The following is a 24,951-nucleotide window of genomic DNA, read 5'->3' on the forward strand; positions in this document are numbered from 1 at the left end:
CAATACTTGGATATTGTAGATGTGTTTATAGATTGTATTCATTTACGATGGTGGTATGTATGGAAGTTATCTCTACACTAGTTTTCTGAGCAGTCCCGTTCTTGTGACTAGTCACGTAGTCTGGGCTATTATTATTGCTATTGTGGTATGATTGATGTCTAAAAGTAAGTCTGATGACACTGAAATGCCCCTGAAATTATGCACATCGGCAGCAAAGTACAGTTTTCCTTACATGTGCAGTCAAGCTGGATGTGCTTCACTATCCTGCATGCTGACTACATGCTGTTCTTCCTTCTGTATTCTCTCAATCTTGGAGCTGCAGCACCTCAGGCTGCACGGCCCCTCACACGTCTCTCTGCCTCAGACTGCTCCAGTCTGCTGTCAGGCACTAACTAACTGCAACTCTCTTTCCTTCCAGACCAGAATATTTATAAAGGGGAGCCACCCACAAGCTGGATGAGAGCTCCCCCTTCTGGCCTGGAGTGTGAACATGTGTGCTTTGTGGTTACCTGATGAAAGAGATCTTCCTTCGCTTCCAAGCATGACATCACTCTCCTCGTGAGGAAAGCAATGCCGCTGTGACAACCAGGACCCTGGGGTGTCACAAGTACACTTCACTTCAGTGTGCAGCAAGATTTACTAGCACACACGATGCGCTTCAAGAGAATTTCCATGATGACTTACCCTTTTTTTCGGATTTCAATCATGTTACAAAGTTCAAGATTACAGTCCAGACTGCATGAACACTCATGGGAACTGGACTGATCAGATGTAATTCTTAGATGTAATGCAACTGTATGTTGTGATTTGCATATGACTTGCGTATGGTTGTAATTAAAGTGGTCCGGTGACCGTGGAAAATTCTATTTACTTGCAGATATAGGGTTAATCTGCAGGTAAATAGTGGTACAATGCTGCGCAACTGACTTAGTTTAGGTTCACATTAGCATTCGGGGACTTTGCGGAGGGCTGCGTACGTCCTTCGTCAAGCTCCGCCTACTTCCGCATACTTCTGCATGCGTCCTGCCCACCAGTCTTTAACATTTGGAATGCAGGACATGCGAATGTATGCGGATGTGTCATGCCCGCCATCTGCACAAAACGCAACTTGTTGCATTCCCATGAGGTCGGCAGGCGCGTCAAAGCAATGCATCCGCATACATCCACATGTCCTGCATACCAAAAGTTAAAGATAGGTATGCAGGACGCATGCAGAAGTATGCGGAAGTAGGCAGGGCTTAACGAAGGACTTACGCAGCCCTCCGGAAAGTCCCCGAATGCTAATGTGAACTTAGCCTTACTAAAAGTGTGGCTACTGGGATAAAATTTTCTTATTTCCATCTAGGAACTGCCGGTTTTCAGTCAATGGGTTGTGCATTGAGTGATTATAGTCACTGCTCATTATACTGTGAATGGTGGCTATAAGCCCACCCCAGCAGGCTGCTCTGCATCGCAGCTGTAAAGAGCGAGCTGTGAATGAAATTGCCGGGGCGTGCAAAGTATTGTGAGTGGTGACTGTAGCCACACTGTACATATCCCATGGCTGAAAGCCGGCAGCTTCCTGGGAGGTCATTTTCTCCGGGTTGCCACATTTTCAGTAAGGCAGCATTGTGCCACTATCTATATGCAGATTAACTCTACATATGCAGGATAATAGCATTTTCATGAGTGATAGGATCTTAAATCCTCAACTTCTATGGTAACCTGTCATCTCACTCATCAGGTCTGATCCATGGATAAATTGTTGGCTGATTAGGACTGGATCGTCAGTAATCTGGGTCAGAATTAAGAAGTGGAGACAGTGAAAAACTTTGATCAGAAGATTACGAGGGAAAAAGTCAGAGGCTCAGGAAATGACATAAGGTAAAATGAGGAAATCAACAGTCCAGAGTCAACTCCAGTAATGCATAGAAAGGGTTAATCAGCTGAGTAACAAATCATGCCCATTTCAGTATATAGAGGATCAAACAGAATATATGGCGCTAGGAGAAGCATGAACAATGTAATTACTGGCAGCGGACAGGTGTCATTTAAAAATGTAGACAGGCTGCGGTGCACCTCTACTGGTCGTTGTAGTCAATCATTGGTCTGTTGACCGGCACAAGCTATTGGCTGGTCAGCAGGATCTAATATACACCACTGTGCTCAGCTGCAGGGGAAATATCTCGAAACATAGAAGAATTCATGGGAAAGGAGAATTCATTCTTCTCCCTCACCCCCTCTGTCAGCATCGCCCCTTTATAGAGGAGCGGTGGTTGACAGTAGAGGAAGATGGTGCCGGGATGAAGTGAGTGCATTCATTAGTATCAGGCAGTTTATCTAAAACAAAAGAAACTGCTGACCTTAGGCTTCTACGGATACATAAAATCTGACATCCAATTGTGTCTATGTTTGTGGCAAATCTTCTACGTTTTAAATGACATAAATTGTATTAAATTAAATAATTCCATTGAGACAAGTCCCATTTCTCGAACATAAGAGAAGTGAGCATTGTATGCTGGTCCATAATTCCAGATCTTTTCTTCGTCTCATTTTCTTCCAATCTTTTGCATGAGAAATGGCGAAAATGTCACTAAATCAATTTTAGTGACTACGAAGGCGCACTGATTTGAATGTCACAGAAAAGGTGCTGTACAAGTAATCATATAGACACTGAAGCATGATAACTCTCTTTAAATACATACACTTACTTAGAGGTTACAGTCTGATTTTCCAGCAGAAATTGCAAACAAAGACATGTAAACGGAAGATGTGCGCACACCGATCGCTCTTCACCAAAATAATTTGTTTAAGTTAAGAACATTTAATGACACGTGTGACCTTGAATATATTAAGAGTAGATTCAGATTAGAGTAGATGAAAAATACAGCGTGCTAAAAGGAAGACAGTGTAGGTACATCAGTAAGCATTTCTACTGTACCTATCTATCTATCTATCTATCTATCTATCTATCTATCTATCTATCTATTACCTATTTATCTATCTATCTATCTATCTATCTATCTATCTATCTAGCTATCTATCTATTTATCACCTATTATCTATCTATCTATCTATCTATCTATCTAACTATTATCTATCTATCTATCTATCTATCTATTATCTATCTATCTATCTATCTATCTATCTATCTATCTATCTATCTATCTATCACCTATTATCTGTCTGTCTGTCTATCTATCTATCTATCTATCTATCTATCTATCTATCTATCCCATATCTATCTATATATCTAGAAAATCAGAAAAAAACAGGCAGCACTCCAAAAATCAAAGTGAAAAACTGTGGCTTTACTGATGCATTAGCAGCAACGTTTCAGGTTTTATTGCACCCATTTTTTTGGTAGTGCTGCCAAATTCTATCTATCTATCTATCTATCTATCTATCTATCTATCTATCTATCTATCTATCTATCTATCTATCTATCTATCACCTTGTCTCATCACAAAAGAAGAAAGGAAACAAAGCAGAAATAAATGAGGCAGATGAACTGTCTTTAAAAGGAAAGGTGCCACTAGTTTTCTTGTAGTTTGTTTTTTTGTGAAATTAAGCTTAAAACAGTAATTAAAATGCAATGTTTGAACTGTTTGCAAACATTTCTATATGAAAAATATTATATATTTTTTACAAATATGTATAATTACCGCTAGGGGAGCATTTTCCATTTTAGACCTCAAGCAGCTATAGTGAGACCAGCTTTACTGTTATCTGGAAAATTGGGTCAGTAACTGCTGACATCATCATTTCCCTCCCCTTTTGGACGTTCTAGTATCCCTGGGGCAGAATGAAGAGAAGCATCACAGGGCAGCGCAATTTTGTGTGTGACTGCCCTGTGATCTGCTATCACCAGCAGTTACTGTCTCTCTCTCTCTTCCATCAGTCTCTCTCACTCAGATTACATGATTCTCTCACCCCCTCCACAAGTTCAATGCAGACCCACCCACCCTTATCTTTACTGAGGGATGTCGCAGCTCCTGCTGAGTAGCTGGCAGCTCCTGCTACAATAATGCTAATGGTACACTGTTCCTTTTTGAAGTCTCTGCTATTCTGCCCATACTTTTCTCCTGCATTTTACTCCCCTCAGCCATCAATCTAGGATCTGTTCTGCTGGAAGCAGTACTGCTTATGTTAGCAGATCCGAGGGCTCCATGAATATGACAGCAGAACACTCCCACTACTGTGAATTGTGCAGTCCACAGAGGCGTGCCCAGTTCACAGCAGTGACAGTTCCATTACAATAGATAGGGTCGGCGTCCGTCTGTTATCTCCTATGACCATGAGGTGCAAAATTATGACACTGAAAGTGTCGGGCTGCTACTGTGAAAACAAGATGTCAGCCACCAGTGCCTTCTTTAAACTCATATTACACACACGAAATATTTTTCAAATGCATTCAAAACTTGGTTATAACAGCATGTCATGCTACATTACATTGATTTATTAATGATCTACAAATGCTGTACCTTCCCTTTAATAGCGTGTTACAAGTAATGGAACTTAAAGTGAACCTGTCACCAGGTTGGGCCGATATAAGATTCGGCCATCGCCTTTCAGGGCTTATCTACAGCATTCTATAATGCTGTTTATAAGCCCCTGATCCGACCTGAAATATAAGAAAAATAAGTTTTATTATACTCAGAATTTTGTGGCTATATTCACGTGAACTGCTGAAGTTGAGTTTCATCAGATTCACTCACCGATAATGAACACTTGGTTTAGGCTTGAACAGTCACTTTATCATGACAGACTCCCTTTATTGCAAATATGAAAATAGGTTGTCTGCATTTCTTAAAGCAAACCTGTTGTGTCGGAAAATGCTGTTTACCTGCAGACATAGTGATAATCGGCATACAAATAGTGTTAAAATCCTTTCTAACTGCCTTATTGGGGCAGCAACTAAAGAGAGAAAATTAACTTATATCCTTTCTATAGCCGCTCACTTTCATTCACAGGGGTGGTTCTGGGAGTAGTTACTGTGACCGGTCACTATACAGTGAGCGCACTGTGGTCACTCCCTGATACTTTCATTGACAGCCTGCCTTGCAGAAATATGCTGCACACACAAGTCAATGGTTCAAAAAAATTCTGAACTTTGCAATAAATATCGGTTTATGTTGCCATTTTTTGAGATTTATAATTATTTTTTTTTTGCAGGATTTTTACACGAGCACCAAGACGGTGCTGTCATGGACATAAAGCAGGCATAGCTACTAGGGTTTGCGCTAATTGGTTCACATGTCCATGGCAGCAATCTGTGGCCACAGGACCTGAGCTGGAGAAGTGCTTCTTACATGATGAAATCTACAGCACTCCTTTTGATTAGCCAGCCTGACATGACATCATCGTAGTGATGTAATAAAGTGACATCGCAAAAGGCCGGCCAATCAAAATAAGAGCTGGAAATGCTGTCAGCTAATAGAAGGCTTTTGCGGCTCTCATCCAGCAGCCAGGTATCACTGTCATGTCCGACGGACGGGGTCTTGTGAATCGATTTACACAAATTCTAATGATGACCCATGCCCCACTTGGTATCATGTGACATAAGTGCCATTGTCAGACATAGAAAGTGGCATTTAAAGGGAAGCTTTCATGAAAAATAACGCTATTAACCTGTAGATATGAGGTAAATCTATAGATTAATAGCGCTCTGACACCATGCGGCACCAGCACTGAGAACCTCGCTGATGGGGAAAATGAACTTTATTCCCCTTGGTACAGATTGGTTTCCATTCTTGAAGGTTGCACCAGTGCGGTTAATTAACTCTTTGTATATAGAGAGTGTTGGCTGTAACTGCGTCCCCGGCACTGACTGTCAGCTGGTTCAGCATTAGAGCCGCCTGTCATTCAGTGCCGGAGTGATCGCACAATTACAGCCGTCGCTGTCTATACACAGAATGGTTACTAAAACCGTGCTGGTGCCACCCTTATGACTGGAAACCAAACTCTACCAAGGGGAATAAATTTAATTTCCTCCCAGCAGCCTGTCTCTCAATGAGGGTGCTCCACAGTGTCAGAATGCTATTAACTGGAAGATTAACCTTCTATCTGAAGGATAATACCGTTATTTTACATTACAGGTTCCCTGTAAGTGGCGGCACAGCAGCAATCAGAGATAGCTCTGGTTGCTGCTGTTTGGCTGGAGTCACACCAGAATATGGCATCCGATGTGAGAGCATTGAATGCAATATGCTAATGACCATCGGTTCCTGCTCTGCTGCGAGTGGGAGCCGAGTGTCATTCTACTGTGATCCGATCGTCTCGCACAGAAAGCATCGGAGTACAGCTGTGAAGGAGGTGGAGAAATCATTTTCTCCATCTCCTCTGCTGCCGGCGTCGGCGTATATCGCACCGCACTTAGATGATATCCTAGTGCTGTGCGTTGTGTCCCTCGTACCCATAGACTTATATGGGTGTGAGTGCGCCGACTCTTGCTGCCAATCGCGGCATGAGAAAATAATCTCAGGTCTGAGCAGCCCCATAGAAGAGTAACCCTGGGCTGAGTGCTATGTGATGTTTTATTGTATAGCACTCGTCCGTGTTGTGCGGTAGTGTGACTCCGGCCTTGGAGTCAGGTGCTGGCTGTATAACACATCTGGCACCTGCTATGAATAAAGTAACCTCACCTCCTGCGCCCTCTTGATCTAACGGAAGCCGAAATAGAATGTACTATTATGTTCTGGGGAAAGAAAGTGTTAAACATGTAGAGATAATGTTAGCAAATGTCATTGTAAGGTCCTAACAACAAAATAAATTAAATGGGTAAATGAGCAGAAATAGCAAAAAACGATGATAAAGCCTAAAACGTCTTTGTGACAAATGAGTGACAAATGACCCATGGATGAGAGAATATCAGTAGATTTATCGACTAATAAACACAAACAGATAATGAGAATGAATAGTTTCCTGCCAGAATGTAGTTACCTGTGTAAATAATATTGTAAATTGTAGATGTACAAAGGGCATATTTTGCTCTGTGTCTGTAGCACAGCGCACTGTGTCATCTGTCTGAGTCTTTGGAAAAAATAAATCACAAGGGTTTGATTCCCGAAGTGTATTACATTGTTTTTTATATATGATTCATAAACAGTTAAACCCACCGACCCTTGATCCGCAATGGTCAAGTTGATATTTTATTTACGATCTAGAGCCAGACAGGACCTATCAAGTATTGCACTTTATTTATTAATACAGAGATACTGACCGGCAGGTGAGTCTATAAGGAGGCAAGTATACACAATAGGTGAGCTCAAGCCATTGTAATTACATTGCTCTCTCAGCAAGGTTTACGAATATGCGTGCATAGCTGGATGTCATAAAGAATTTATACTGAGGTGTTAGAAATGATTTGAGAATTCCATTAAAACGAAACAACTCTAATCATCCACAATAACATTACATCCATTATTAATAAATCTAATCAGTAGACTGAAATTGCCCACATCAAATATTTATTAGTTGGCCAACTGATAGTGGGAATCATAGCATTCAACACGACTACAGCCAGGACTTCTGTAGTATGTTCCGTGCACTATAGGTAATTTGGTATTTTTAAATTGTATTTTTTTATTTGAATGGTTTTTATTATATTTTTTATTATCATAATTAACATCTATTGTTCAAATAGACAAATATCCTTGAAACCACTTCATCTCCACTCTATAGAGGGGGTGTCAAAATAAGATATTGCATTTTATATTAGATAATACAACTAGAGAGGAGAGAATCTACTGAAATTTAAAGTTAAACCAGAGAGTAAACCTGAGCAAAAGTTAGTGTAAGAGCACGTTCTCTCTGTGGCCATCTCACAAGCTTTCAGAGCACAGAGGCTCCTTGCTCCTTAAATGGGAGGAATAGAACTAAGCAACAGCATGTGTGAAAAAGACTTGGGTATACTAATAGCTAACAGACTGCGGATGAGTCAACAGTGTGATGCAGCAGCAAAAAGGCAAACACAGTTCTAGGATATATTAAGAGAAGCATACAGTCTAGATCACGTGAACTAATTATCCTATTCTACTCCTCCTTGGTCAAGCCTCATCTGAAATACTGTGTCCGGTTCTGGGCACCACATTTTAAAAAAGACATTGAAAAACTAGAGCAAGTTCAGAGAAGAGCTACCAAGATGGTGAGCGGACTGCAAAATATGTCCTACAAGGAGCGGTTAAAGGATCTGGGAATGTTTAGCTTGCAAAAAAGAAGGCTAAGAGGAGACTTAATAGCTGTCTTCAAATATCTGAAGGGATGTCACAGTGTAGAGGGATCATCTTTACTCTCATTTGCACATGGAAACATGAGAAGCAATGGAGTAAAACTGAAAGGGAGAAGATACAGATTAGTATTAGAAAAAACTTTTTGACAGTGAGGGTGATCAATGAGTGGAACAGGCTGCCACACGAGGTGGTGAATTCTCCTTCAATGGAAGTTTTCAAGGCTGAACAGACATCTGTCTGAGATAGTTTAGTGAATTCTACATTGAGCAGGGGGTTAGATGTGATGACCCTGGAGGTCCCTTCCAACTCAAACATTCTATGATTCCTTCTTCAGGCAGGTTTACAAATGAGTTACTGAGACAAGAACACAACATTTATGAGATATTACAATATTAAATTTGTGCATAGGGTGGATGGGGTGATGCTTCCTAAATATAAGCCAAGGAAATCGAATTAAGGTGTTTGTTACAAATGGAGAGGTGGTGATAGCGATAGCTTAGTGATCTGTAGTCTATCTGTTGGAGGTGTGAACTGTGTCCTTGTAGTGAGTCATAAATCGTGGTGCTAAAGGGAGTCCCATTGTCAAAGAGTTGAAAATCCTTATCAGTTTGAATTCCGAGTAGTGTTGAGGGATACCTTCCGATATTTGAAAGTATCAGTATCGGATTGGATAGGCCGATATCCAAAAAATATTGGATATCGCCGATACCGCTACCCGATACCAATACAAGTCAATGGGACACAAATATCGGAAGTGATCCTGGATGGATGAAACTCTCCTTCAGGCCCAGGGATCCATATTCATGTAAAAAATAAAGAATACAAATAAAAAATATGAATATACTCACCCTCGGACGGCCCCTGGCTGTCACCACTGCAAGCGTCTGCCTCCGTTCCTAAGAATGCAGAGTGAAGGACCTTCGATGACGTCGCGGCTTGTGATTGGTCGCGTGACTGCTCATGTGACCGCTCACGCGACCAATCACAAGCCGCGACGTTATCACAGGTCCTACACTCACTGCATTCTTAGGAACGGAGGCTGCTGGTTGCACGGCTGAGGTCCGGGTCCGTCGGAGGGGTGAGTATATCCATATTTTTAATTTTTATTCTTTATTTTTTACATGAATATGGATCCCAGGGCCTGAAGGAGAGTCTCCTCTCCTCCAGACCCTGGGAACCATACGCACCGCACATGCCTGGGAACTTATAGGAACTTCCGATTCCGATTTCCGATATCACAAAAATATAGGAACTCGGTGTCGGAATTCCGAGACTTTCCTCTGTCGGTATTCTTTAAAATGAACTTTCAGTATTAAGACTTTTAAATCCACCATACCGTATTCAGGTCCAGAAAAATGTTTTCAAACAGACTTGTCCAGTTCATTCTTAACCCCTTAGTGACTTGATGACCAGACCAAACTTTATAATTCTGACCAGTGTCATTTTATGTGGCAATAACTCTGGAATGCTTCAGTGTATCCCACCGATTCTGAGACTGTTTTTTCATGACATATTGTACTTCCTGATAGTGGTAAAACTTCTTTGACATGACTTACCGTATATACTCGAGTATAAGACGAGATTTTCAGCCCACTTTTTTGGGCTGAAATTGCCCCTCTCGGCTTATACTCGAGTCATACCGGGGGTCGGCAGGGGAGGGGGAGCGGGGGCTGTCTAAAAATACTCACCTAGTCCAGGCGCGGTCCCTGCTTCCCCGGCGCCGGCAGCAGCAGCTTCAGCTTCTTCCTGTACTCAGTGGTCACATGGTCCCGCTCATTACAGTAAATGAATATGCGGCTCCACCTCCCATAGGGACCGCTGAGTACAGGATGAAGCGCTGCGGCGTCGGGGAAGCAGGATCTACACAGCGGTAGGACCAGGTGAGTATACGGGGAGGGGAGCGCAGCGCTGCTCGATAGTCACCTGCTCCTCGTTCCGGGCGCCGATCTGTCTCCAGCAGTGATGCTGAGGCCAGAGGGCGCGGTGACGTGGTCAGTGCGCGCACTCTGCTGAACGTCAGTGCTGGAGACAGATCGGCGCCGGAACGAGGAGCAGGTGACTATTGAAAGTGCCGGGGGCCTGAGCGACGGAGAGGTGAGTATGTGATTTATTTTTTTTATCGCAGCAAATGGGGCAAGTGTCTGTATGGAGCATCTATGGGGCCATAACGTTCCTGCAGCACTATATGGGGGCCATAACGTTCCTGCAGCACTATATGGGGCCATAACATTCCTGCAGCACTATATGGGGCCTGTTGTGAACTATACCTTTTGGCTCCCTCTTGTGGTCACTAGTTATTTGGCACTTGGATTGTCTTTTACCAGGTTGGTACTCACCTGCTTCGTTAGACCATGGGTGTTGCTATTTAAACTTCCTGGATTCTCAGTCCAGTGCCTGGCATCGTTGTAATCAGTTCACTTCTGTTTGCTCCTGTCTTCAGGTCCTGGTTCTTTGCAAGATATGCTAAGTCCTGCTTTCGTACTTTTGATCATTTGCATTATTCTTATTTTTTTGTCCAGCTTGTACAAAATGTGATTCCTGATATCGCTGGAAGCTCTAAGGGGCTGATATTCTCCCCCCACACCGTCAGTCGGTTTGGGGGTTCTTGGATATTCAGCGTGGATATTTTGCAGGGTTTTTTGCTGACCATATAAGTCTTCTTACTATATTCTGCTATTAGTCAGTGGGCCTCTCTTTGCTAAATCTAGTTCATTCTTACGTTTGTCTTTTCTTCTTACCTCACCGTTATTATTTGTTGGGGGCTTGTATTACTTTGGGGTCTTTTCTCTGGAGGCAAGAGAGGTCTTATTTTCCCTGATAGGGTTAGTTAGTTCTCCGGCTGGCGCGAGACGTCTAGGATCAACGTAGGCACGTTCCCCGGCTGCTGTTAGTGTTTGCGCTAGGATCAGGTATATGGTCAGCCTAGTTACCACTTCCCTATGAGCGAGTATTTATGTTTTGCAGACTTTGCGGTAATCTCTGAGGTCCCCTGCCATTGGGACCATAACAGTATGCCAGGCCATAATTAGTTAATGCATTGCTGAAGTGGGATTAAAAGAAAAGAAGTTCTGAGTTTTTTTTTTTCTTCCTCCCCTTTATCTCTCAGTGGCTTGAAACTTTGCTGCAGACATGAATGTTCAGACCTTGATTACTAGTGTGGATCAGCTTGCTGCATGTGTGCAGGGCATTCAGGATTTTGTTGTTAGCAGTCCTATGTCAGAGCCTAAGATACCTATTCCTGAGCTGTTCTCTGGAGATCGATTTAAATTTAGGAATTTTAGGAATAATTGTAAATTGTTTCTATCTTTGAAACCTCGTTCGTCTGGAGATTCAGCTCAGCAAGTAAAAATTGTTATCTCCTTCTTGCGTGGCGACCCTCAGGATTGGGCTTTCTCATTAGCGCCAGGAGATCCGGCATTGGCGGATGTTGATGCGTTTTTTCTGGCGCTCGGATTGCTTTATGAGGAGCCTAATCTTGAAATTCAGGCAGAAAAAGCTCTACTGGCCATCTCTCAGGGCCAGGATGAAGCTGAGGTGTACTGCCAAAAATTTCGGAAATGGTCCGTGCTTACTCGATGGAATGAATGTGCTCTGGCCGCAAATTTCAGAAATGGCCTTTCTGAAGCCATTAAGAATGTGATGGTGGGTTTTACAATTCCTACAAGTCTGAATGATTCTATGGCGCTGGCTATTCAGATTGATCGGCGTTTGCGGGAGCGCAAATCCGCTAAACCTCTGGCGGTGTTGTCTGAACAGACACCTGTCTCAATGCAATGTGATAGAATCCTGACTAGAACCGAACGACAAAATCATAGACGTCAGAATGGGCTGTGTTTTTACTGTGGTGATTCTACACATGTTATATCAGCATGCTCTAAACGCCTAACCAAGGTTGTCAGTCCTGTCACCATTGGTAATTTGCAGCCTAAATTTATTTTGTCTGTGACTTTAATTTGTTCATTGTCTTCCTACCCTGTTATGGCATTTGTGGATTCAGGTGCTGCCCTGAGTCTTATGGACTTGTCGTTTGCCAAACGCTGCGGTTTTGTCCTGGAGCCTTTAAAAGTTCCGATTCCTCTCAGAGGAATTGATGCTACGCCACTGGCGGAAAATAAACCGCAGTATTGGACACAAGTGACCATGTGCATGACTCCTGAACATCGGGAGGTGATTCGTTTTCTTGTTCTTCATAAAATGAATGATTTGGTCGTTTTAGGTCTGCCATGGTTACAGACCCATAATCCTGTTTTGGATTGGAAGGCTATGTCTGTGTCAAGTTGGGGTTGTCAGGGAATTCATTGCGATTCTCCGCCGGTGTCTATTGCTACTTCTATTCCTTCAGAAGTTCCTGAGTATTTGTGTGACTATCAGGATGTATTCAGTGAGTCCAGGTCCAGTGCTCTTCCTCCTCATAGGGACTGTGACTGCGCTATAGATTTGATTCCTGGCAGTAAATTTCCTAAGGGATGATTATTTAATTTGTCTGTACCCGATCATGCCGCGATGCGTTCTTATGTCAAGGAATCTTTGGAGAAGGGGCATATTCGTGCATCCTCTTCCCCTCTCGGTGCGGGATTCTTTTTTGTGGCCAAGAAAGACGGGTCTTTGAGACCTTGTATAGACTATCGGCTTCTGAATAAAATCACTGTTAAGTTTCAGTATCCTTTGCCACTATTGTCAGACTTGTTTGCTCGGATTAAGGGTGCCAAGTGGTTCACCAAGATAGATCTTCGTGGGGCATACAACCTTGTGCGCATTAGGCAGGGAGATGAATGGAAAACTGCATTCAATACGCCCGAAGGTCATTTTGAATACTTGGTGATGCCCTTTGGGCTCTCTAATGCCCCTTCAGTGTTTCAGTCCTTTATGCATGATATATTCCGGAAGTATCTGGATAAATTTTTGATTGTGTATCTGGATGATATTCTAGTTTTCTCGGATGATTGGGATTCTCATGTAAAGCAGGTCAGGATGGTGTTTCAGGTTTTGCGTGATAACGCTTTGTTTGTGAAGTGCTCAAAGTGTCTCTTTGGAGTGCAGAAGGTTTCCTTTTTGGGTTTTATTTTCTCCCCTTCTGCTGTGGAGATGGACCCAGTCAAGGTCCGAGCTATTCATGATTGGACTCAGCCCACTTCTGTTAAGAGTCTTCAGAAGTTCTTGGGGTTTGCTAATTTCTACCGTCGCATTATCGCTAATTTTTCTAGCGTTGTTAAACCTTTGACGGATATGACCAAGAAAGGTTCTGATGTGGCTAATTGGGCTCCTGCAGCCATGGAGGCCTTCCAGGAGCTGAAGCGCCGGTTTACTTCGGCGCCTGTTTTGTGCCAGCCTGATGTCTCACTTCCCTTTCAGGTTGAAGTGGATGCTTCTCAGATTGGTGCTGGGGCTGTTTTGTCGCAGAGAGGCTCTGGTTGCTCTGTGATGAGACCATGTGCTTTTTTCTCTAGGAAGGTTTCGCCTGCTGAGCGGAACTATGATGTTGGTAATCGGGAGTTGTTGGCCATGAAGTGGGCATTTGAGGAGTGGCGTCATTGGCTCGAGGGTGCTAAGCATCGTGTGGTGGTCTTGACTGATCACAAAAATCTGATGTATCTCGAGTCTGCTAAGCGCCTGAATCCTAGACAGGCTCGTTGGTCATTGTTTTTCTCTCGTTTTGACTTTGTGGTCTCGTACCTGCCTGGTTCGAAGAATGTTAAGGCTGATGCTCTTTCTAGGAGCTTTGTGCCTGACTCTCCTGGAGTCTCGGAGCCGGCTGGTATTATTAAAGAGGGAGTAATCTTGTCGGCCATATCTCCTGATTTGCGACGTGTGTTGCAGAGATTTCAGGCTGGTAGACCTGACTCTTGTCCACCCGACAGACTGTTTGTTCCTGATAAATGGACCAGCAAAGTCATTTCCGAGGTTCATTCCTCGGTGTTGGCAGGGCATCCGGGAATTTTTGGTACCCGAGATTTGGTGGCTAGGTCCTTTTGGTGGCCTTCCTTGTCACGGGATGTGCGGTCATTTGTGCAGTCCTGTGGGACTTGTGCTCAGGCTAAGCCTTGTTGTTCTCGTGCTAGCGGGTTGCTTCTGCCCTTGCCCGTCCCGAAGAGGCCTTGGACACACATTTCTATGGATTTCATTTCTGATCTTCCGGTGTCTCAAGGAATGTCTGTCATTTGGGTGGTGTGTGATCGTTTTTCCAAGATGGTCCATTTAGTACCCTTGCTGTTGTGAAATTGGATTTTGGGCTCCCCCGGTGGCCACTGGTGGAATTGAACTGGTGTGCATCATCCTCTCTGTTCACCTGTTTCCATCAGGATGTGGGAGTCGCTATTTAGCCTTGCTCCTCTGTCACTTCCATGCCGGTCAACATTGTAATCAGAAGCCTTTCTGTGCATGTTCCTGCTGCTAGACAACTCCCAGCTAAGTTGGACTTAGTCCTTGTTTGTTTTTGCATTTTGTTCCAGTTCACAGCTGTAGTTTCGTTTCTGTGTCTGGAAAGCTCTTGTGATCTGAAATTGCCACTCTGATGTTATGAGTTAATACTAGAGTCTTAAAGTAATTTCAGGATGGTATTTTGATAGGGTTTTCAGCTGACCATGAAAGTGCCCTTTCTGTCTTCCTGCTATCTAGTAAGCGGACCTCAATTTTGCTAAACCTATTTTCATACTACGTTTGTCATTTCATCTAAAATCACCGCCAATATTTGTGGGGGCCTCTGTCTGCCTTTCGGGGAAATTTCTCTAGAGGTGAGCCAGGACTATATTTTCCTCTGCCAGGATTAGTTAGTCCTCCGGCCGGCGCTGGGCGTCTAGGGATAAAACGCAGGCTACGCTACCCGGCTACTGTTAGTTGTGCGGCAGGTTTAGTTCATGGTCAGTTTAGTTTCCATCCTTCCAAGAGCTAGTTCGTATGTTTGCTGGGCTATGTTCTCTTGCCATTGAGAACCATAACAGTTTGACCGGCCCTAAAGGGTTAAATTAATTGACAGAGAAAGGAGAGAAAAGAGAAGTCTGCTGAAGATTTTTTTTTTTTTCTCAGTTCTGAGTGTGCTTGTAATTGAATCTCTTGCAAGTCTGCCTATATTGCAGCCTTTCTCTCTCTCTCTCCTTCTAATCCTGGAATGGCTCTGTGTTCACCTGTTTAAAATGGATATTCAGAGTTTAGCTGCAGGTTTGAATAATCTCACCACGAAAGTTCAAAACTTACAAGATTTTGTTGTTCATGTTCCTATATCTGAACCTAGAATTCCTTTGCCTGAATTTTTCTCGGGGAATAGATCTTGCTTTCAAAATTTCAAAAATAATTGCAAGTTGTTTTTGTCCCTGAAATCTCGCTCTGCTGGAGATCCTGCTCAGCAGGTCAGGATTGTGATTTCTTTGCTCCGGGGCGACCCTCAGGATTGGGCTTTTGCATTGGCTCCAGGGGATCCTGCGTTGCTCAATGTGGATGCGTTTTTTCTGGCCTTGGGGTTGCTTTATGAGGAACCTCAGTTAGAACTTCAGGCGGAAAAGGCCTTGATGTCCCTATCTCAGGGGCAAGACGAAGCTGAAATATACTGCCAGAAATTCCGTAAATGGGCTGTGCTTACTCAGTGGAATGAGTGCGCCCTGGCGGCGAATTTCAGAGAGGGTCTCTCTGATGCCATTAAGGATGTTATGGTGGGGTTCCCTGTGCCTGCGGGTCTGAATGAGTCCATGACAATGGCTATCCAGATCGATAGGCGTCTGCGGGAGCGCAAACCTGTGCACCATTTGGCGGTGTCTACTGAGAAGACGCCAGAGAATATGCAATGTGATAGAATTCTGTCCAGAAGTGAACGGCAGAATTTTAGACGAAAAAATGGGTTGTGCTTCTATTGCGGTGATTCAACTCATGTTATATCAGCATGCTCTAAGCGTACTAAGAAGCTTGATAAGTCTGTTTCAATTGGCACTTTACAGTCTAAGTTTATTCTATCTGTGACCCTGATTTGTTCTTTATCATCTATTACCACGGATGCCTATGTCGACTCTGGCGCCGCTTTGAGTCTTATGGATTGGTCCTTTGCCAAACGCTGTGGGTATGATTTGGAGCCTCTTGAAACTCCTATACCCCTGAAGGGGATTGACTCCACCCCATTGGCTAGCAATAAACCACAATACTGGACACAAGTAACTATGCGGATTAATCCGGATCACCAGGAGATTATTCGCTTTCTTGTGCTGTATAACCTACATGATGTGTTGGTGCTTGGATTGCCATGGCTGCAATCTCATAACCCAGTCCTTGACTGGAAAGCTATGTCTGTGTTAAGCTGGGGATGTAAGGGGACGCATGGGGACGTACCTGTGGTTTCCATTTCATCATCTATTCCCTCTGAGATTCCTGAATTCTTGACTGAATATCGTGACGTTTTTGAAGAACCTAAGCTTGGTTCATTACCTCCGCACCGGGAGTGCGATTGTGCCATAGATTTGATTCCGGGTAGTAAATACCCTAAGGGTCGTTTATTTAATCTGTCTGTGCCTGAACATGCTGCTATGCGAGAATATATAAAGGAGTCCTTGGAAAAGGGACATATTCGTCCTTCGTCATCTCCCTTAGGAGCCGGTTTTTTCTTTGTGGCTAAGAAAGATGGCTCTTTGAGGCCGTGCATTGATTATCGGCTTTTGAATAAAATCACGGTTAAATATCAATATCCGTTGCCACTGCTGACTGATTTGTTTGCTCGCATAAAGGGGGCCAAGTGGTTCTCTAAGATAGATCTTCGTGGGGCGTATAATTTGGTGCGAATTAAGCAGGGGGATGAGTGGAAAACCGCATTTAATACGCCCAAGGGCCACTTTGAGTATTTGGTGATGCCTTTTGGTCTTTCAAATGCCCCTTCAGTCTTTCAGTCCTTTATGCATGACATTTTCCGTGATTATTTGGATAAATTTATGATTGTGTATCTGGATGATATTTTGATTTTTTCGGATGACTGGGACTCTCATGTCCAGCAGGTCAGGAGGGTTTTTCAGGTTTTGCGGTCTAATTCCTTGTGTGTGAAGGGTTCTAAGTGCGTTTTTGGGGTTCAAAAGATTTCCTTTTTGGGATATATTTTTTCCCCCTCTTCCATCGAGATGGATCCTGTCAAGGTTCAGGCTATTTGTGATTGGACGCAACCCTCTTCTCTTAAGAGTCTTCAGAAATTTTTGGGCTTTGCTAACTTTTATCGTCGATTTATTGCTGGTTTTTCTGATGTTGTTAAACCATTGACTGATTTGACTAAGAAGGGTGCTGATGTTGCTGATTGGTCCACTGCTGCTGTGGAGGCCTTTCGGGAGCTTAAGCGCCGCTTTTCTTCCGCCCCTGTGTTGCGTCAGCCTGATGTTGCTCTTCCTTTTCAGGTTGAGGTCGACGCTTCTGAAATCGGAGCTGGGGCGGTTTTGTCGCAGAGAAGTTCCGATTGCTCCGTGATGAGACCTTGTGCTTTTTTCTCGCGTAAATTTTCGCCCGCCGAGCGGAATTATGATGTTGGGAATCGGGAGCTTTTGGCCATGAAGTGGGCTTTTGAGGAGTGGCGTCATTGGCTTGAGGGGGCTAGACATCAGGTGGTGGTATTGACTGACCACAAAAATCTAATTTATCTTGAGTCCGCCAGACGCCTGAATCCTAGACAGGCGCGCTGGTCGTTGTTTTTCTCTCGGTTTAATTTTGTGGTGTCCTACCTGCCGGGTTCTAAGAATGTTAAGGCGGATGCCCTTTCTAGGAGTTTTGAGCCTGACTCCCCTGGTAATTCTGAACCTACAGGTATCCTTAAGGATGGAGTGATATTGTCTGCCGTTTCTCCAGACCTGCGGTGGGCCTTGCAGGAGTTTCAGGCGGATAGACCTGATCGTTGCCCACCTGGTAGACTGTTTGTTCCTGATGATTGGACCAGTAAAGTCATTTCTGAGGTTCATTCTTCTGCGTTGGCAGGTCATCCTGGAATCTTTGGTACCAGGGATTTGGTGGCAAGGTCCTTCTGGTGGCCTTCCCTGTCTCGAGATGTGCGAGGCTTCGTGCAGTCTTGTGACGTTTGTGCTCGGGCCAAGCCTTGTTGTTCTCGGGCTAGTGGATTGTTGTTGCCCTTGCCTATCCCGAAGAGGCCCTGGACGCACATCTCGATGGATTTTATTTCGGATCTTCCTGTTTCTCAGAAGATGTCTGTCATCTGGGTGGTGTGTGATCGTTTCTCTAAGATGGTCCATTTGGTTCCCCTGCCTAAGTTGCCTTCTTCTTCCGAGTTGGTTCCTCTGTTTTTTCAAAATGTGGTCCGTTTGCATGGTATTCCGGAGAATATCGTTTCTGACAGAGGTACCCAATTCGTGTCTAGATTTTGGCGAGCATTCTGTGCTAGGATGGGCATAGATTTGTCTTTCTCGTCTGCTTTCCATCCTCAGACTAATGGCCAGACCGAGCGGACGAATCAGACCTTGGAGACATATTTGAGGTGTTTTGTGTCTGCAGATCAGGATGATTGGGTTGCTTTTTTGCCTTTAGCGGAGTTTGCCCTCAATAATCGGGCCAGTTCTGCCACCTTGGTGTCTCCCTTTTTCTGTAATTCGGGGTTTCATCCTCGATTTTCTTCTGGTCAGGTGGGATCTTCGGATTGTCCTGGAGTGGATGCTGTGGTGGAGAGGTTGCATCAGATTTGGGGGCAGGTAGTGGACAATTTGAAGTTGTCCCAGGAGAAGACTCAGCTTTTTGCCAACCGCCGGCGTCGGGTTGGTCCTTGGCTTTGTGTTGGGGACTTGGTGTGGTTGTCTTCTCGTTTTGTCCCTATGAGGGTTTCTTCTCCCAAGTTTAAGCCTCGGTTCATCGGCCCGTACAAGATATTGGAGATTCTTAACCCTGTGTCCTTCCGTTTGGACCTCCCTGCATCTTTTTCTATTCATAATGTTTTTCATCGGTCAATATTGCGCAGGTATGAGGTACCGGTTGTGCCTTCCATTGAGCCTCCTGCTCCGGTGTTGGTTGAGGGCGAGTTGGAGTACGTTGTGGAAAAAATCTTGGACTCCCGTGTTTCCAGACGGAGACTCCAGTATCTGGTCAAATGGAAGGGATACGGTCAGGAGGATAATTCTTGGGTGACTGCCTCTGATGTTCATGCCTCCGATTTGGTCCGTGCCTTTCATAGGGCTCATCCTGATCGCCCTGGTGGTTCTGGTGAGGGTTCGGTGCCCCCTCCTTGAGGGGGGGGTACTGTTGTGAAATTGGATTTTGGGCTCCCCCGGTGGCTACTGGTGGAATTGAACTGGTGTGCATCATCCTCTCTGTTCACCTGTTTCCATCAGGATGTGGGAGTCGCTATTTAGCCTTGCTCCTCTGTCACTTCCATGCCGGTCAACATTGTAATCAGAAGCCTTTCTGTGCATGTTCCTGCTGCTAGACAACTCCCAGCTAAGTTGGACTTAGTCCTTGTTTGTTTTTGCATTTTGTTCCAGTTCACAGCTGTAGTTTCGTTTCTGTGTCTGGAAAGCTCTTGTGATCTGAAATTGCCACTCTGATGTTATGAGTTAATACTAGAGTCTTAAAGTAATTTCAGGATGGTATTTTGATAGGGTTTTCAGCTGACCATGAAAGTGCCCTTTCTGTCTTCCTGCTATCTAGTAAGCGGACCTCAATTTTGCTAAACCTATTTTCATACTACGTTTGTCATTTCATCTAAAATCACCGCCAATATTTGTGGGGGCCTCTGTCTGCCTTTCGGGGAAATTTCTCTAGAGGTGAGCCAGGACTATATTTTCCTCTGCCAGGATTAGTTAGTCCTCCGGCCGGCGCTGGGCGTCTAGGGATAAAACGCAGGCTACGCTACCCGGCTACTGTTAGTTGTGCGGCAGGTTTAGTTCATGGTCAGTTTAGTTTCCATCCTTCCAAGAGCTAGTTCGTATGTTTGCTGGGCTATGTTCTCTTGCCATTGAGAACCATAACACCTTGCCTAAGTTGCCTTCCTCTTCCGATCTGGTTCCTTTGTTTTTTCAGAATGTGGTTCGGTTACACGGCATTCCGGAGAATATCGTGTCCGACAGAGGATCCCAGTTTGTGTCCAGATTCTGGCGATCTTTTTGTGCTAAAATGGGCATTGATTTGTCGTTTTCATCTGCCTTCCATCCTCAGACTAATGGTCAAACGGAGCGAACTAATCAGACACTGGAGGCTTATTTTAGATGTTTTGTTTCTGTGGACCAGGATGATTGGGTGACCTTCTTGCCATTAATGGAGTTTGCCCTTAATAATCGGGCTAGTTCCGCTACTTTGGTTTCGCCATTCTTCTGCAACTCTGGTTTTCATCCTCGTTTCTCCTCGGGTCATGTTGAGTCTTCTGACTGTCCTGGGGTGGATTCCGTGGTGGATAGGTTGCAGCGGATTTGGAATCATGTGGTGGACAACTTGAAGTTGTCACAGGAGAAGGCTCAGCGTTTTGCCAACCGCCGCCGCGGTGTGGGCCCCCGACTTCGTGTTGGGGATTTGGTTTGGTTGTCTTCTCGGTATGTCCCTCTGAAGGTTTCCTCTCCTAAGTTTAAGCCTCGCTTTATTGGTCCTTATAAAATTTTGGAAGTTCTTAACCCGGTTTCTTTTCATTTGGATCTTCCGGTGTCGTTTGCCATTCACAACGTGTTCCATAGGTCTTTGTTGCGGCGGAACATTGTGCCTGTGGTTCCTGCTGTTGAGCCTCCTGCTCCGGTGTTGGTTGAGGGCGAGTTGGAGTACGTAGTGGAGAAGATCTTGGATTCTTGTCTCTCTAGACGGAGGCTTCAGTATTTGGTCAAATGGAAGGGCTATGGTCAGGAGGATAATTCCTGGGTGGCCGCCTCTGATGTTCATGCGGCCGATTTGGTTCTTTCCCTCCACGCTGCTCATCCTGGTGGCCCTGGTGGTCTTGGTGAGGGTTCGGTGACCCCTCCTTAAAGGGGGGGTACTGTTGTGAACTATACCTTTTGGCTCCCTCCTGTGGTCACTAGTTATTTGGCACTTGGATTGTCTTTTACCAGCTTGGTACTCACCTGCTTCGTTAGACCATGGGTGTTGCTATTTAAACTTCCTGGATTCTCAGTCCAGTGCCTGGCATCGTTGTAATCAGTTCACTTCTGTTTGCTCCTGTCTTCAGGTCCTGGTTCTTTGCAAGATAAGCTAAGTCCTGCTTTCGTACTTTTGATCATTTGCATTATTCTTATTTTTTTGTCCAGCTTGTACAAAATGTGATTCCTGATATCGCTGGAAGCTCTAGGGGGCTGATATTCTCCCCCACACCGTCAGTCGGTTTGGGGGTTCTTGGATATTCAGCGTGGATATTTTGCAGGGTTTTTTGCTGACCATATAAGTCTTCTTACTATATTCTGCTATTAGTCAGTGGGCCTCTCTTTGCTAAATCTAGTTCATTCTTACGTTTGTCTTTTCTTCTTACCTCACCGTTATTATTTGTTGGGGGCTTGTATTACTTTGGGGTCTTTTCTCTGGAGGCAAGAGAGGTCTTATTTTCCCTGATATGGTTAGTTAGTTCTCCGGCTGGCGCGAGACGTCTAGGATCAATGTAGGCACGTTCCCCGGCTGCTGTTAGTGTTTGCGCTAGGATCAGGTATATGGTCAGCCTAGTTACCACTTCCCTATGAGCGAGTATTTATGTTTTGCAGACTTTGCGGTAATCTCTGAGGTCCCCTGCCATTGGGACCATAACAGGGGCCATAACGTTCCTGGAGCACTATATGGGGGCCATAACATTCCTGCAGCACTATATGGGGCCATAACATTCCTGCAGCACTATATGGGGCCATAACATTCCTGCAGCACTATATGGGGCCATAACATTCCTGCAGCACTCTATGGGGCCATAACATTCCTGCAGCACTCTATGGGGCCATAACATTCCTGCAGCACTATATGGGGCCATAACATTCCTGCAGCACTATATGGGGCCATAACATTCCTGCAGCACTCTATGGGGCCATTACATTCCTGCAGCACTATATGGGGCCATAACATTCCTGCAGCACTATATGGGGCCATAACATTCCTGCAGCACTATATGGGGGCCATAATGTTCCTGCAGCACTATATGGGGCCATAACATTCCTGCAGCACTATATGGGGCCATAACATTCCTGCAGCACTATATGGGGCCATAACGTTTCTGCAGCACTATATGGGGCCATAACGTTTCTGCAGCACTATATAGGGGCATAATGTTTGTGCAGCACTATATGGGGCAAGTGTCTGTATGGGGCCATAATTAACGTTTGTAGGGCACTACGGCATATGGGGCAAGTGTCTGTATGGAGCATCTTATAGGGCCATAATCAGCATTTGTGCAGCATTATATTGGGCAAATGTGTCTATGGAGCATCTTATGGGGCCTTTATTAACCTTTGTGCAGGATTATATGGGGCATATTTTAATATGGAACATCTTATGGGGCCATAATGAACAGTATGGAGCATTATATGGGGTTCCTGATTCAATATTGATATTCAAAGACACTTAACCTACTGATGTCTCAATTAATTTTACTTTTATTGGTATCTATTATTACTTTTGGCATTCACCGGTAGCTGTTGCATTTTCCCCCCTAGGCTTATACTCGAGTCAATAAGTTTTCCCAGTTTTTTGTGGCAAAATTAGGGGGGTCGGCTTATACTCGGGTCGGCTTATACTCGAGTATATACGGTACTTTTATTTATGAAAATATCTTAATTTGGCAAAAATTTTGAAAAAAATCACGATTTTCAAGCTTTCAATCTTTATATCCTTAAACCAGATTAATAAATAACATTCCCCATATGTCTACTTTACATCTACATCATTTTTCAAATGTGATTTTATTTTGTTAAGAGGCTAGAGGGGTTACATTTTTAGCAGCAATTTTTTTTTCGACAAATTTACAAAACCTTTTTCTTTAGAGACCTATTTATATTTCAAAGGACCTTGAGGAACCTATATATTGTAAACTCCCCAAAAGTGATAGCATCTTAAAAATGGCACCCCTCAAATACTTCAAAACTGTCATCTAGAATTTTTTTAACCATTCCTTTCCTACACAGGAATTAATACAAAGTGGATTGAATAAAAATAAAATGAAATTGTACCTCTAAAATTTAGCTTCAGCCCCAATTTTTTCACTTTTGCAAGCAGTACCACCAAAAAGTAGACCCCATAGTTACCCACTTTCTTTTGAGCCCAGCAATACCCCATATGTAGTCAAAAAGTTCTGTTTGGACAAACGGCAAGGCTCGGAATGGAAGGAGCAATATTTGAATTTTGGAAAACAAATAGGTGAAAGTATCCCTAAGCCTAAACCTCAGCCTAACCCTAACCCTAAGAATAACCCTGAGCTCAACCTAAACCCTAAGCCTAACCCTAATGAAAAAGAATGAAAGAAATAAAAATTATGAAATGTAAAAAATTTAATCTGACACAGGGGGGATGATTTACTAATTATTGGGCTTTTGATCACTGTGATAGGGTCTATCATAATGATGAAAAGTCAGGAACCAATAAGAAAAATTCCAACTGTTACTGGGTGCTGGCCATCAGATCTCGGCAGGTGCACTGCCCATGCATCCACCATTTTTTTTCATGAACAGGAGGAAGAGGGCCGGGGGATGGAGCAGGCCAGCCAGGGTGTCCCGATAATGTCAATATGCCATGTTTGAGTTTCCACCTAAAAGTATGCATGAAGAATGCCCCTGCCACTTTCCAGTGGATGGTCAACCACCTGCTTCGGGGACTGGAGAAGTATGCGGTGGCGTACTTGGATGACATTGCCATCTTCAGTTCCTCCTGGGACGAACACCTGCAGCATCTTGAGGAGGTGCTCAGGTGAATTCACCCTGCCGGTCTGACCATCAAGCCGGGAAAGTGCCAGATGGGCATGGGAAAGGTCCACTACCTGGGGCACCGGGTAGGTGGGAAGTCCATAATGCCAGAGCCTGGGAAAGTGGAAGCGATTGCATCCTGTCCCACCCCCAGGACCAAGAAACAGGTGATGTCCTTCCTGGGCACTGCAGGGTACTATAGGCACTTCGTACAGAACTATAGTAGCCTGACAAATCCCTTGATGGACCTCACCCGGAACAAGCTACCCCAAATAGTCGACTGGACTGACGGCTGTGAAGGGGCCTTCCAGGCATTGAAAACAGCCCTATGCAACTCTCCCATGTTACAAGTAGTCGACCGTTCCTGGTGCAGACCGATGCCAGTGAGTTTGGCCTCGGTGCTATGCTCAGCCAGGTCAACTCAGGGAACCGAGAGCACCCTGTGTTGTACCTGAGCCGGAAGCTTCTGGGAAGTGGCCTATTCCACCATTGAGAAGGAATGCCTGGCCATAGTCTGGGACCTGCAATGTTTGCAGCCCTACCTGTACGGTCGCTCCTTTACTGTGGTCATGGACCACAACCCTCTGCGCTGGCTACAAGCCATGTGTGGAACCCATGGAAGTTTGCTACACTGGAGCCTTGCCCTCCAGCAGTATGACTTTACAGTCAAACACAAAACGGGCATGGAGCATGGCAATGCAGATGGGTTGTCCTGCCAGGGCGAACCTGCTAAGGTGTGCAAGGAGGAATACCATGAGGTTCTGCCTCCATAGCGTGGTCCAAAAGGGGAGGTGTCACGATAATGTGAATATCCCATGTTTGAGTATCTACCTAAAAGTACATTGGCTTTTCAGATACACGCTGTGGGCCTTTCTGACCCCCCTCTTCCCCTTCTTTTCTGTCTGTGTGGGAAATCCAAAACCCCTCATCCCCCCCTCAAGAAT

General features: G+C 44.5%; 1 long non-coding RNA gene across 1 annotated transcript in view; it reads left to right on the forward strand.

Annotated features, from left to right (window-relative positions):
- Positions 1 to 1,731: 1,731 nt before the first annotated feature.
- The window catches only part of LOC143781509 (uncharacterized), an 86,787-nt gene continuing 63,567 nt past the window's right edge, over positions 1,732 to 24,951 (forward strand). Inside the window, exon 1 of the long non-coding RNA XR_013216745.1 lies at positions 1,732 to 1,863. This is a non-coding gene — a long non-coding RNA (uncharacterized LOC143781509). The remainder of the gene's footprint in view (positions 1,864 to 24,951) is intronic.

The sequence above is a fragment of the Ranitomeya variabilis genome, chromosome 6 (assembly GCF_051348905.1).
Source record: "Ranitomeya variabilis isolate aRanVar5 chromosome 6, aRanVar5.hap1, whole genome shotgun sequence".
NCBI classification, from domain to species: Eukaryota; Metazoa; Chordata; class Amphibia; order Anura; family Dendrobatidae; genus Ranitomeya; species Ranitomeya variabilis.